Raw genomic sequence first — 12,165 nt, forward strand, 5'->3', positions numbered from 1 at the left:
CTGGCATGTGGTGCTGGAGGATCGAACCGCGGTCCCTGTGCTTTGCCAAGCTTGTTCCAAGTAGGTGCTTTAGACCACTGAGCCATCTCTCCAGCCCCCAAGACAGATTTTAAACAAATAGATCAATATATTAATTTCCTTACCATAAAACAATGACTAGAAATGGGGATACTAGAACATTATGCAACCTTGGCCCTATTAAGTATCCGGAATGAAAGCCAGAAGTGGTGGCACATGACTGTAATCCCAACATTCAGGAGGCTGAGGCAGAAAGATCCCCATGAATTAAGGTCCAGCCTGGGCTACATAGTGAGTTCAAGGCCAACTTGAACAACACAGCAAGATCTTGTCTACAAAACAAAGTACCAAGACTTGGCCAAAGAATTCTCAGTGTCTGTCTGGCCCAACTTGCACACAGACTCTATGTATCAAAAAATTAAAAGCACAAAAGTAAGCAGGCATGGCAGTACATACCTGTAATTCCAGGTATTCAGAAGGCTGAAGCAGTTAGTTTGAAAGTTTGAGACCCACCTTGGAAATTTATCAAAATTCAAATTCAAGAATAAAATAAAGCTCAGGATGTATGTCAGTGGTACAGCACTTGCTGAGTAACCACCAAGCCCTTGAGTTTAATCCTCAGCATGGTCACAAAAAAGGTACAAAATGCATCCATTGAAACTAAAATAACTACTCCACTGTACTCTTTCACTGTAGTCTGCTCTCACTTGTAAAGTATACTTACATAGCTCACTAGAATAAGTGCCTGCCTGGCAAGCACAAGGTCCTGAGTTGAATCCCTGGTACCGGGAAAAAAAAAAGTTAAACAAATAAAGTATACTTATTTTCCTACTTCTAGTTGGCCCAAATTTTTTCTGCAGAGCCCATTTCTTTTACTGCCTTTAATGAAAACTTCACTACCATTAAAAAAGTGACATAACTAAGCAAGCGCTTGTTCTACTGAGCCATCTCTTTAGGCCCTTGACTTTACTTTTTAAAAAATTTTAGTGACTTTATGTATCAGAACTTCTGCAAAGGTAACATTAAATGAACTAGATTTGAGTTTGTTTTGATAATAGTAATTAGAAACAATGCACAGTAAATCAGCTCATATGATGGACCACCACTGAAAACACAAGTTTAAATTTTGTTTTTTAATTTTACTTTAATTAATGTATTTTGGTCAAGGTCTTACTATGCAGCACAGGCTGGCCTTGAACTCAACTATGTAGTACAGGTTAGCCTTGAACTTGTGCTCCACTTGTGTCAGTCTCCCAAGTGCTGGGACTACAGCTCTGCACCATGATGCCTAACACAGGATCTTTTTTTTTAATACCACAGAAAAAAGTCTACTAAATGATAAATGAAAAATAAAATATAGTATTCAGCCTGAGAGTAGGTTTTCTTTTTATGAAAAGATTTTCCCATTTACTATATATATATATATATATATATATATTTTATTTATATTTGCCTACTACTCAGAAAAAGAATATAGAACAGAATTGTGTTACTCTTTTTGACTTTTGCTTGTATTATTTCTAATAAAATAAGACACTGAAATGTTAAAAAAAAAATAAAATAAAATAAAATATAGTAGTATTATATAGTTAGAAGTATTAAAAACTCACATACTATATAGGGATTGTAACTGCTGAATTTTCATAATAGTAAAAATTTTAACAACAAAGAAGTAGCCAGGCATAGTGGCACATGCCTGTAATCTCAGCACTTGGGCAGGGAGGATCGCTGAGAGCTGGAGGCCAGATGGGGCTACACAGTGAGTTCAAGGGCAGCCCAAACTGCATAGTAAAACTGTGCCTCAAAAAAGAAAGAAAAAAAAATCCAACTACTAATAAGAATTAGTATTAGTGCTGGGTGTGGTGGTGTACACCTGTCATCCCAGCACTTGGGAGGCTGAGGCAGGAAGATTGTTATGAGTTCACAACCAGCCTGGGCTACAAAGTGAGCTTGAGATCAGCCTGAAGTGCACAGAGAGACCCTGTCTCCTACAGACAAAAAATGATTTAGTTAAAAAATTATAATCTCATGAAACAGATCACATAGCTAATATAAATTCATTCTTACAGATTAAAGTTTTATAAGTAACATTTATCCTATTAGACTGGCAAAAATAAGAAGTACTGACCTCATGCTGTTTCTAGTAAAGGGGTAAATAATAGGATCCTTTGACTGTCAATTTAATAATGTATCAATATATTTTGACTAAGTAACACCATCTGTGGAAATGTTTTTCTTCTTATTATTTTTTTAAAATTTATTTAGTTGTGTGTGTGTGTGTGTGTGTGTGTGTGTGTGTGGGGTCAGCTCAGCCCACCAGGGGGCGGGGCTGGCTGGCATGTGGTGCTGGGGGATTGAATCACGGTCCCTGTGCTTTGTTAAGCTTGTTCTAAGTAGGTGCTTTAGACCACTAAGCCATCTCACCAGCCCTATGGAAATGTTTTTTGTACATTCTCACATATTTTTAAAATAAACTAGCCAGGGATATAGCTCAGTGGCACAAGTGCCTGCCTGGGAAGTGTAAGGTCCTGAGTTCAATTCCCAGTACCAATAAATAAATAACTATGTATAAGTTACTCAATGCATCACTATCATCTCTAATACTGAAAGGCTATAAGTTTTAACTGTCTTTGGTGGTATATTCCTATTAATTCCTGTACTCCAGCAGCAGAGGCAGGATTATAGAGATCAAAATCCAACCTATCTGCACACAGCAAAACCCTGCCTCAAAAAAAGCCTTAACTGTCCCTTAACAAAGAAAATCATATTTGTATAATATATAATATACATGCATAGGTTATACAAATCATTGTATAGTCACTCAATTTACAAAGCTTAGGAAAAAATAAGGCATCATAAGTGCATGCCTGTAACCCCAGCTCTCAAAAGTTGAGGCAGAAGGATCACAAATTCAAGGTCAGCCTGGGCAATTTAGCAATGTTGCTGAGGTATGGTCAAGGCCCTGGGTTTAATCTTCAGTAAGACATGCAGGCTCACATATGAGGAGAGCAGGGGAGAATAGCTGCTTACATACTGCTGTCTCCTAGATTAAAAAAAGACAAGACAAGGAAAGAACTAGATGTTTTCTTTGTCTATTTTTCAAAGAAGCAAAATAGTATGTCAAATGACAGAACTAAACAAAAAAGGGACACAGATGAATGTCCATTTTGTATCTGTGTATTCAAAATGGTTAGGATAGATATATAGTTACATTCTCTTACTGAATAGAGGGATTTGTTCTAATAGTGTTCGTAATAGGATATCATGTCTGCATCTTATACAGCAAATAACCACTAGGAAGAGAGTATGCAATGTGTTAATTATTGGAACTGTCCTACCAATTTGAATTGAAACTGTCTCATTGCTATTTGTTTCTCAATAAAATTATGGAAAAAAATAGTATGTATTTGTTTAGTGCAGAAGTATCTGGTGGGAAAAAGTTTTTGTACTCCATAACCTTATATACCTTCCTAATTTTTCTTACCAAACAGGGAGATTACCTATAAAAGTTATTTTTTAAATGGATGATGCCATGCCAGCTCTGCACCTCCCCCCCCAAGCGTGCTAAGACAGCAATTGAGACTGGGTGTGGTGATGGATGCCTGTAATCCCAGCACTTAAGAGGCTGAAAAACAGGAGCATCACTACAAGTCCAATCTGTGTAGTGAGACCCTGTAGACCCTGTACTAAACACATAAAAATAAAATGAACAAAAAATGACATTAAGAAGATAAAAATAAAAAAAAAACTAAAAAATACCATTTTTGCTTGAGATATTCATATTAGGTGAAAAAGCAATGGGGCCAGGTAGATGGCTCAGTAGAATAAGCGCTTCCCTGGCAAGCGCAAGGCCTGGGTTCAATCCCCAATTCTGAAAAAAAAAAAAAACAAAAAAAAAACCATGCTCTAAATCAATCAGTCAGTCGATCAATCAATCAATCATGGCTTGCTGGGCTTGGTGGAGCACACCTGTAATTCCAGTACTGAAGTAGGAGGATTGCTGAGTTCAAGGCCAGACTGGTCTATATAGCTAGACTCTGCCCCCTCCTCCCTCCGGCCCCAAATAGAAAAGGTGGGCTGGAGGTAGAGCTCAGTGAGAGTGCTTATACTATAAGGTCCTGGGTTCAACTTCCAGTTCACAAATCTGCATTTAATAATTTAAAATGTTACTTTATTGACAAAGTGACTAATGATAAACATTACACATACTAAGCATAATCATTAGCATAGAAAAAGTGAATCTAATGAAAGTATGAAAAAGTTGCTTTTAGGATTTTGTGCATTTTCATATGACCTGTTCGTTTATTTTGTGGGACTGGAGATTGAAATCAGGACCTTTGCACTGAGCTGTATCCTGCGCCTGCACCTTTATAATTTTTTATTTTGAAACAGTCTTGCCATGTTGCCCAGGTAGGGTTGGAATTTTGATCCTCTTCCCTCAGTGTCCAGAGTGCTAGCGTTATAGCAGTGGGCCACATGCCAGCTTGTATGAACTAGTTTTTTTTTTGGTACTGTGCATTGAATTCAGGACCTTGTGCTTGCTAGGAAAGCACTTAATGGACTAGTTTGTTTGTTTTCTTTTTTCTTTTTTGGTGCCCAACTCAGCCTGTCCTGGGGGCAGGGCTAGAGCAGCATCTAGTGCCAGGGATCAAACCAAGGTCCCTGTGCCTTGCCTGAGCTTGCCTAAGTAGGCACTTTAGACCACTGAGCTATCTCGCTGGCCCTTAATGAACTAGTTTCTTAAGTGAGCTTATTGATTATTTTATTAAAACAGTATTTTCATTATGAAAAAGTAGATTAATAAATTCAGTATCACATATTCAAGTTTATGAAGAATTCAACCAGATGAGTTCTTGAGTTTAGGGGAGATGACAAATGGTAATGGTTATTAGGTAATAGAGGGAGCTAGGTCAAACTAGAATGTACACACTTTATTTTATGGGAGCAGACTATGCTTACTGCTGTTCAGAAATGGAGCATAATGCCAGGTGTGACAGTTTTGTTTCAAGGAAAATTCAAATCTGAATTTTACAGATGTAACTGTAGCTCATTCAGATCAAATAAATGCTGTGGCCACTGGGTATGGTGGCACATACCTGTGATCCCAGCAGTTGGGAGATTGTGGGAGGAAGATGGTAGCAAGTCCAAGGCCAGTCTGGGCTACTTAGTGAGACCCTGTTTCAAAAAGTTCTGTGGCTAATGAATCACCCACAGGTGACTACTTTGAAAGTTTTGATTATATTCTAGTATTTGTATGAATTATTGTATTGAAAAAAATTTTTTGTGATACTGTTTTGTCTTCCTCTTTTGCTGTGCTGGAAGTTGAACCCAGGACCTTGTAGTATAAGCACTCTCTCACTGAGCTACACCTCCAGCCCACCTTTTCTATGTTGGGGCCGGAGGGAGGAGGGGGCAGAGTCTAGCTATGTAGACCAGTCTTGCCTTGAACTCAGTAATCCTCCTACTTCAGTACACACAAGTACATTTAAAAAATATCAGTACGAGGTCACAAGCTCAACTTATTCAGAAAATAATTGCTATGCTCATTCTAAAATAACCTGACTGAAGGATGCCAGGAAAGAGTACAGAGATGCAGGCAACCAATTATTACATGTGATAAATATGGCATTTGTAATCCATCTGCCATGGCTCCTAGATACAGGTGATTTGTTTTTAATGCAAAATTACCACCTCTCAGTGTAACCATGTAAGATAAGACTACAGCAGATCTTTTCTTTTTGTATTTTAGGGAAGGGTCTACAGGGTGTTCAGGGTCTCATTACTAGATTGGACTCCCAGTGATCTGCCAGTTTACAGCCTCCCAAGAGCTGGTATGACAGTTATGCGCCACCACGCCCAGTCTCAATTGCTGTCTCAGCATGCTCCAGGGGCGGGACTGGCACAGCAGGCCCTGGGATGGAGCCCCTGGGCCCTGCACCTGCTTGCAAGCACTTTAAGCCATACAGCAGATCTTTAAGATTACTTTCAAGGAAAACACTTTAACAATCACACAAGTATATCTGATACTCATCTAATGTAGTTCACATAGATCAAAGGAGAAATGAGAAGGGATTACTTCAAAAACAGTATATACATGAATGCCAAATTGATAACAAAATCAATAAAACAAGCTAATATCTGGAGATGTCAAGAACTGTGCTCTTCCATATAATGTGATTTCCTTTATTGTTTCTAATAGACACAAACCAATGGGCTGATGGCAACTTAACTGTACAGGCAGTTCTGAGATTCTCAAATCTTCTAGAAAACTTAACTAGAGAAAACATATAACCTATTAAATTCAATGCTAAATAAAAAATATTATACACATGTTACACATATGATCTCAGGGAGATAAAAATGCAATATAGCTGTGGTGATGCATGCTTGTAATACAACTAACTGGGAGGCTAAGGCAGAAGGCTTGCTAATTTGAGACCAGCCTGGGCAACTTGAGACCCTGTCTCAAAATAAAAGATAGGGGCTTGAGTTATAGCACAGTGACACAGCGCCAGCCTGCCTGGAAAGTATAAAGACCTAAATTCGATTCCTGGTACCAAAAACCAAACATCTAAACAAAAAATTTTTCCAAAAGGTTAGAGATGAAGCTCAACAATAGAGCGCTGCCTCCACCAGAAGCCCTAAAATGGGGGTGGGGAGCTATTTAGTACTGAGCTACAAACACGCAAACTGGAAAATGCTAAGACTCAGTGTTGTGCCTGCTATTCTCTCACTCCTTTCAAAGATATACTAACCCGATTTTTTTTTTTTTTTGGCGGAACCAGGGATTGAACTCAGACCCTTGCACTTGTCAGGCAAGCGCTTATTCTACTGAGCCATCTCCCCGGCCCCTACTAACCCTATTTTAACTCCATGTTACGCAAATAAATCATTCTTACATCCAAAATTTGTCTGATTATTCATAATATTGCCAGGGATATAGCTCAGTGGCGTAAGTGCCTGCCTGGCAAGTGCAAGGTCCTGAGTTCGATCCCTGCTACTGCCAAAAAATAAATAAATAAAAATACTGCCAATAATGTCAAGATCCAAGTTTAGCCAGGCATGGTGGCACATGCCTGTAATCCCAGCACTCCCAAGGCTGATACAGGAGAATCATTCCAAGTTCAAGACTGGGCTCCTAGGGGCTGAGGAGATGGCTCAGTAGAATAAGCGCTTGCCTGGCAAGCATAAGGGCCTGAGTTCAATCCCCAGTTCCACCACAAAAAAAAAAAAAAAAGAAAAAAGACTGAGCTACAAAGTTAGCCCAAGGCTAGCCTGAACTGCATAGAGGCTGTGTCTCAAAAACAGCCTCACACACAATCCAAATTTTGCCCTACAGAAATAAAAATATGAAATATGGCATAAAATATGGTAAGCATATATACCTAAAACTAGGGGAAGATCACTGAAATGTAAGCATGAAAATGAAAACTGAAGCTTAAGGCTAACATTAAAATGTTTTTAAATGCACACAATAGGACAACTTAGAAGGTTTGCAACAAGCTCTTCACTATAATTACTTGCCATGGCTACTGCTAATGCCAAGACATTGCAACACATAGTTTACTACAAAGAAACATTGTTATGATTTTGCTGAAATACCTTATTTGTAAAGCAACAAAGGAAAAAAATATCAACATGTATTTACTCAAAGGGGCAACCATTTAAAGAAGTGCAGATAGTGTTACAACTAATAGAATTAGTCTATCCTTCTAAGGTATTATCCATGGCTACCAATTATCTTTTGCATAAATAAGAGATGCTATCCACAGAAAACCAAATATAAAATATGCAAAATGCCAAAACAAGTATAGGCCACCTATACTGCAAAATTATAGATGCAAACACCAAAACTTTGGGCTGGGGAGATGGCTCAGTAGAATAAACGCTTCCCTGGCAAGTGCAAGGACCTGAGTTCAATCCCCAGTTCCACAAAAAAAAACAAAAACACCAAAACTTTAAGAATTTAACGTAAGGTAGGTGTGGAAGTGCATTCCTATAATCCCAACATTCAGGAAGCTCAGGCAGGAGGATTGGCATGAGGTTAGAACCAACCTGAATTACATGCTGGGACCCTGTTTAAAAAAAAAAAGAATTAAAAATAAACCAGGCTGGAAGTATAGCTTAGTGGTACAGCATCTGCCTAGTGTGCACAAGGCCAAATTCAAGCTCCAGTACAAAAACAAAATGACAACAACAAAGAAACAAAACTGGGCATGGTGGCATATGCCTACAATAAGCATTTGGGAAGTTCAGACAAGAGGATGAGTTGTACACATCATAAGTTCAAGGGCCAGCCTGGAGTGTACAGTGAGACACTGTCTCAAAAAACAAAACAAAACTCAAAAGAATGTGAAACCTTACTAGGCCTAACTGTACAGGCCCGTAATCCCAGCACACTAGGAAACTGAGGCAGGAGGATCATAAATTCAAGCCCATCCTCAAAACAAAAAAAATTTTCAAGAGGAATTGGGAATGTAGCTTAAAGATTGTCACTAAGGGGGCTGGGGAGATAGTTCAGTTGAATAAATGCTTGCCTGGCAAGCGCATGGGCCTGAGTTCAATCCCTGGCTCCACTTAAAAAAAAAAAAAGATTGTCACTAAGACAATTTTGCAATTTAGGCTTTTTACAAAACTAAATATTTTTCATAAACAAGGTGTGGTGGCACATGCCTGTAATCCAGCACTTCAGAGGCTGAGGCAGGATACTTGAGAGTTCCAGACCAACCTGGTCTACACAATGAGTTCAAGGCTGGCTTGCACTACAAAGCGAGACCTTATCTGAAAAAACAAAAAGTCCTGGATCATAAAGAAATTGGGAAGCAATGCCCAATGATCTCTGTTTAAGACAGAGAAGTATGTAAACTGTTATAAAAATAATTCCATTCGAAATAGTTAAGGGGGTGCTAAACAGGTAAAGTTTCAAGTACATGAAAAACATGAAAGAGAAGCAACCTTTTAAGTTAACTGAGTTTTCTGGATCTTATGGTGTGATTTCAAAATTTTATAAATGTTCACTCCCACCTCCCCAAGTGCTTTACAAATTAGCAATTAATCACCCTCTTCAGCAACAAAATGAAGGTAACGTAAACACACATATATTTTTCTCTTTTCTGGTTTTAGCTTTTGAAAGTTAGTATCAGCCTTACAAATTCCCCGAACATCTAGTTGTGCCTGAAATGTATCTGTGCCCTACTGGAGAAATTTAGTGCCGCACTGAACGTACTTTTGTGGACAGAAACTCAGCATACAAAATGGTGCTTTTATAACGTTTCTAGAACGAGTCGGCATTCTCCTCGCCCGTACACTTAAGACTCTGGGCCTTCAATGACCAAAGATAAGCCAAATTGCTTAATTTTTCTTTAAGGCGTATGAAGCTCTGAAACCATCCCCTTCCTCCTAGAGTACCAGGCCTTCGCCGATCCCAGCTCATCGAAAACGTGGAAAAACTACGAAAGAGCTAAAGGTAAGGCTCTGGACTTGACTTCTACACGAATGTTTAACAGTGTATCCCACAGCGCTTAAGTGTGTACGAAAGTAGCCGTCCTCGGCAAGGCAGAGGTCAGGAAGGGAGAAGATTGTAGCCAATTTTAATCCCTGTGACTGAGACTCTCCCCCGCCCTCACCGACCCTAACTTGACAGGACACAGGTTGTGCCCGCTCCTTCCCCACCAGCCATCTCAGCCCCCCGCTGCCGTCTCAGGCTTACGATCGCGAAGCATCCGAAATCGGCCTGGCTCCCCGGAGTTCAGGCTGCCGTCGCTGCCGCCATATTACAGCTTGTGCGGCAAAATGCGTCAGGGAGCGAGGTGCGCGCCCCAGCGGGGAGGGCGGGGGCTGGCGGAGGAAGAGCCGCCTCCCGGGCCCTGGAGGCCGCGCCGGAGGCCGCCCACGCGGGCGAGACAGCGCCTCGGGCCTCGGGTCCCCGTGGGCCCGAACGGTCCGCGCACCCCGGGGGCAAGGCTGTTGACTCAGCCCGGCCGGACGCGCCAGCTCCGCCCCTCCGCCCCGGCCCTTCCCGCTCTCCCACCCGGACTGCAGCAATGACGCCACCGGAACAGCACGGTTCCCGAGTCGCCTACCTGTGCCACTGGAACGTCCCCTTCTCTGGGCCTAGGCCTTCCAGGCGCTTCAAATCTACCGCCGTCGGAAAAGGCGCTAAAGCCCACTAACCGCCTCCCTCCCCCACACCCCGGTCCCGGCGTGGAGGGAAGGCGTCGCGCCGGAAGTGTGTCACGGACTCGTGCACGGCGTCCCCAGCGTCCCGGGCTCCTGTCGCCACGCCCTCCTCGGGATTGGGATTCAGGTTTCTTAATGCTGCGGTTGATTCAGTGCTTTGTACCCATCAGAATGCCATATCGTGCCGGGTAGGAGGTAGGAGGATCTCAAGTTGTAACCGACTGTGGACAGGATGATGAGATCCTGACGATCAGTCGGTCAGCAGGCTGAAGAGGTAGATCAGGGTGAAGGCCCTGGGTTCAATCACCTGTACCTGGAGGGGGTAAAGAGAACTGCCATATATATAGTTCCACCGATAAAGTGCTACATTTAATAAATACGTCCTGATGCGCTGCTTACGTATTTTAAAGGACTACTTGGAGGTCACAATTTCAGTTTGTAATAAGCCCTACGATACAAAGTCTAAAAAAACAGCCATCAACAGTTTTCTTTGAGAAAATAATAAAAGGCATTAATGTCTCTTATTGTTTTTTTCACATAGTATAGATTATATTTAGTACACGTTTAAATTTAATTGATCTGTGACATCTCAAACATCCCCAACTTGATTTGACATGGAGAGTCAAAGAAGATGCTGTCCCATTAAAAGGAAAACAGTGTCATGCCCACCAGTACTATGATTTTTAAGGATTTCTTATATAATAGATCTTAGAAGATTGGGACAGTAGAAAGGGCATCTCTGATCTTGCAGTTATTCGTTTGTTGTTGTTGTTTTTAACTTTCTGCAAAGCTTTATTTCAGGACTCAGTCCTTCTGGGCAGCTGCCTTCATCATGCCAGCCAGTATGTTGCTCAGCTTCCTCTTGGGCCCGATGTGCGTCCCCACCCTTTTCTTGATGAACCTGAGGGCACGTTTGTCCTTTGAGACCTTGAGCAGCTCCATGGCGCTGTGCTCTTGGGGGGGGGGGGGGCTGCACACCTCCAGGATCAATCATGTCCTGGACTTATTTGGTGTGTCTGGTGAGGCGTCTGCAATGGCGGCTGTGCCTCAGTTTGCTCACATTCTTAGTCACCTTGTGGCCCTTGTTGAGGCCCACGGCCATGGGATAGCCGAGGGCCATGTCTGTTCTTCGATGGCTGCTGTGACAGAAGGGGGACTCGGGTTCTTTGCATTGTGTTATTCCATCATACCCCAGAGTCTTGCCATTGAATGATTACAGTGTGTTCCTTTGGTTTTCAGCTGGCAGGAAGAGAAATTAAGGGGCTATGTTTCAAGGCCTAAATCCAGAAGTAGCACATGTCACTTTTTTGGGGGGGAGGGGATACCAGGAATCAAACTAGAACTTCATGCTTGACTGGCAGGCACTGTGCCACTGAGCTACATCCCCAGCCTGCACATATCACTTTGGCTGTGATTCTGTTGATAAGAACCAAATCACAAGACCAAGCACAATTGCAAAGTTCTGGTTGCTTGACATGCATCCAGAAAATATCATAAAGGTATTTCAGTGCAAGATTAACAGAATCCCATTAAAAGATAATCATTTTTTAAAAGTTAATTTATCTGTTGGTACTAGGAATAGAACTCAGGACCTTGAGCTTGTTGGGCAGGCACTTGTGCCAGTAGAGCTATAGCCCTGGCCCCCATTAAAAGACAAATATTTTCACAAAAGTTATTTTTACAGTCATCAAATCCTGGTTTTTCAAATGGTGATTTAATTATCTCCAAGTGACTACTTTTTATTTATTTTATTTTATTTTTTTAACATAGAAAACCTAGATTTATTTGTTAAACTATTACAAAGACAAAACAATTATCATCAGAAGTACTTTATCATCCCAGTTCACTTAACAGAAAACTAAACTAAGAAGGTAGCAATTAAAGGATATAAGCTAAGAGGCTATAACAAAGCAGACTGGAAAGAACAGGGTGGAAGGAGAAGAAGCTACCCAGAAGTACTTATACCAG

At 41.2% G+C, this 12,165-nt stretch overlaps 1 protein-coding gene across 1 annotated transcript in view; it reads right to left on the reverse strand.

The window, feature by feature from the left end:
* Window positions 1–10,510, reverse strand: part of Ppig (peptidylprolyl isomerase G) — a 42,905-nt gene extending 32,395 nt beyond the window's left edge. Inside the window, 1 exon segment of the mRNA XM_012515490.2 lies at window positions 10,101–10,510. The gene's annotated coding sequence lies outside the window, so the exon portion shown is untranslated.
* Window positions 10,511–12,165: the final 1,655 nt, after the last annotated feature.

Source organism: Octodon degus, unplaced genomic scaffold, assembly GCF_000260255.1.
Source record: "Octodon degus isolate 3935 unplaced genomic scaffold, OctDeg1.0 scaffold00065, whole genome shotgun sequence".
NCBI classification, from domain to species: domain Eukaryota; kingdom Metazoa; phylum Chordata; class Mammalia; order Rodentia; family Octodontidae; genus Octodon; species Octodon degus.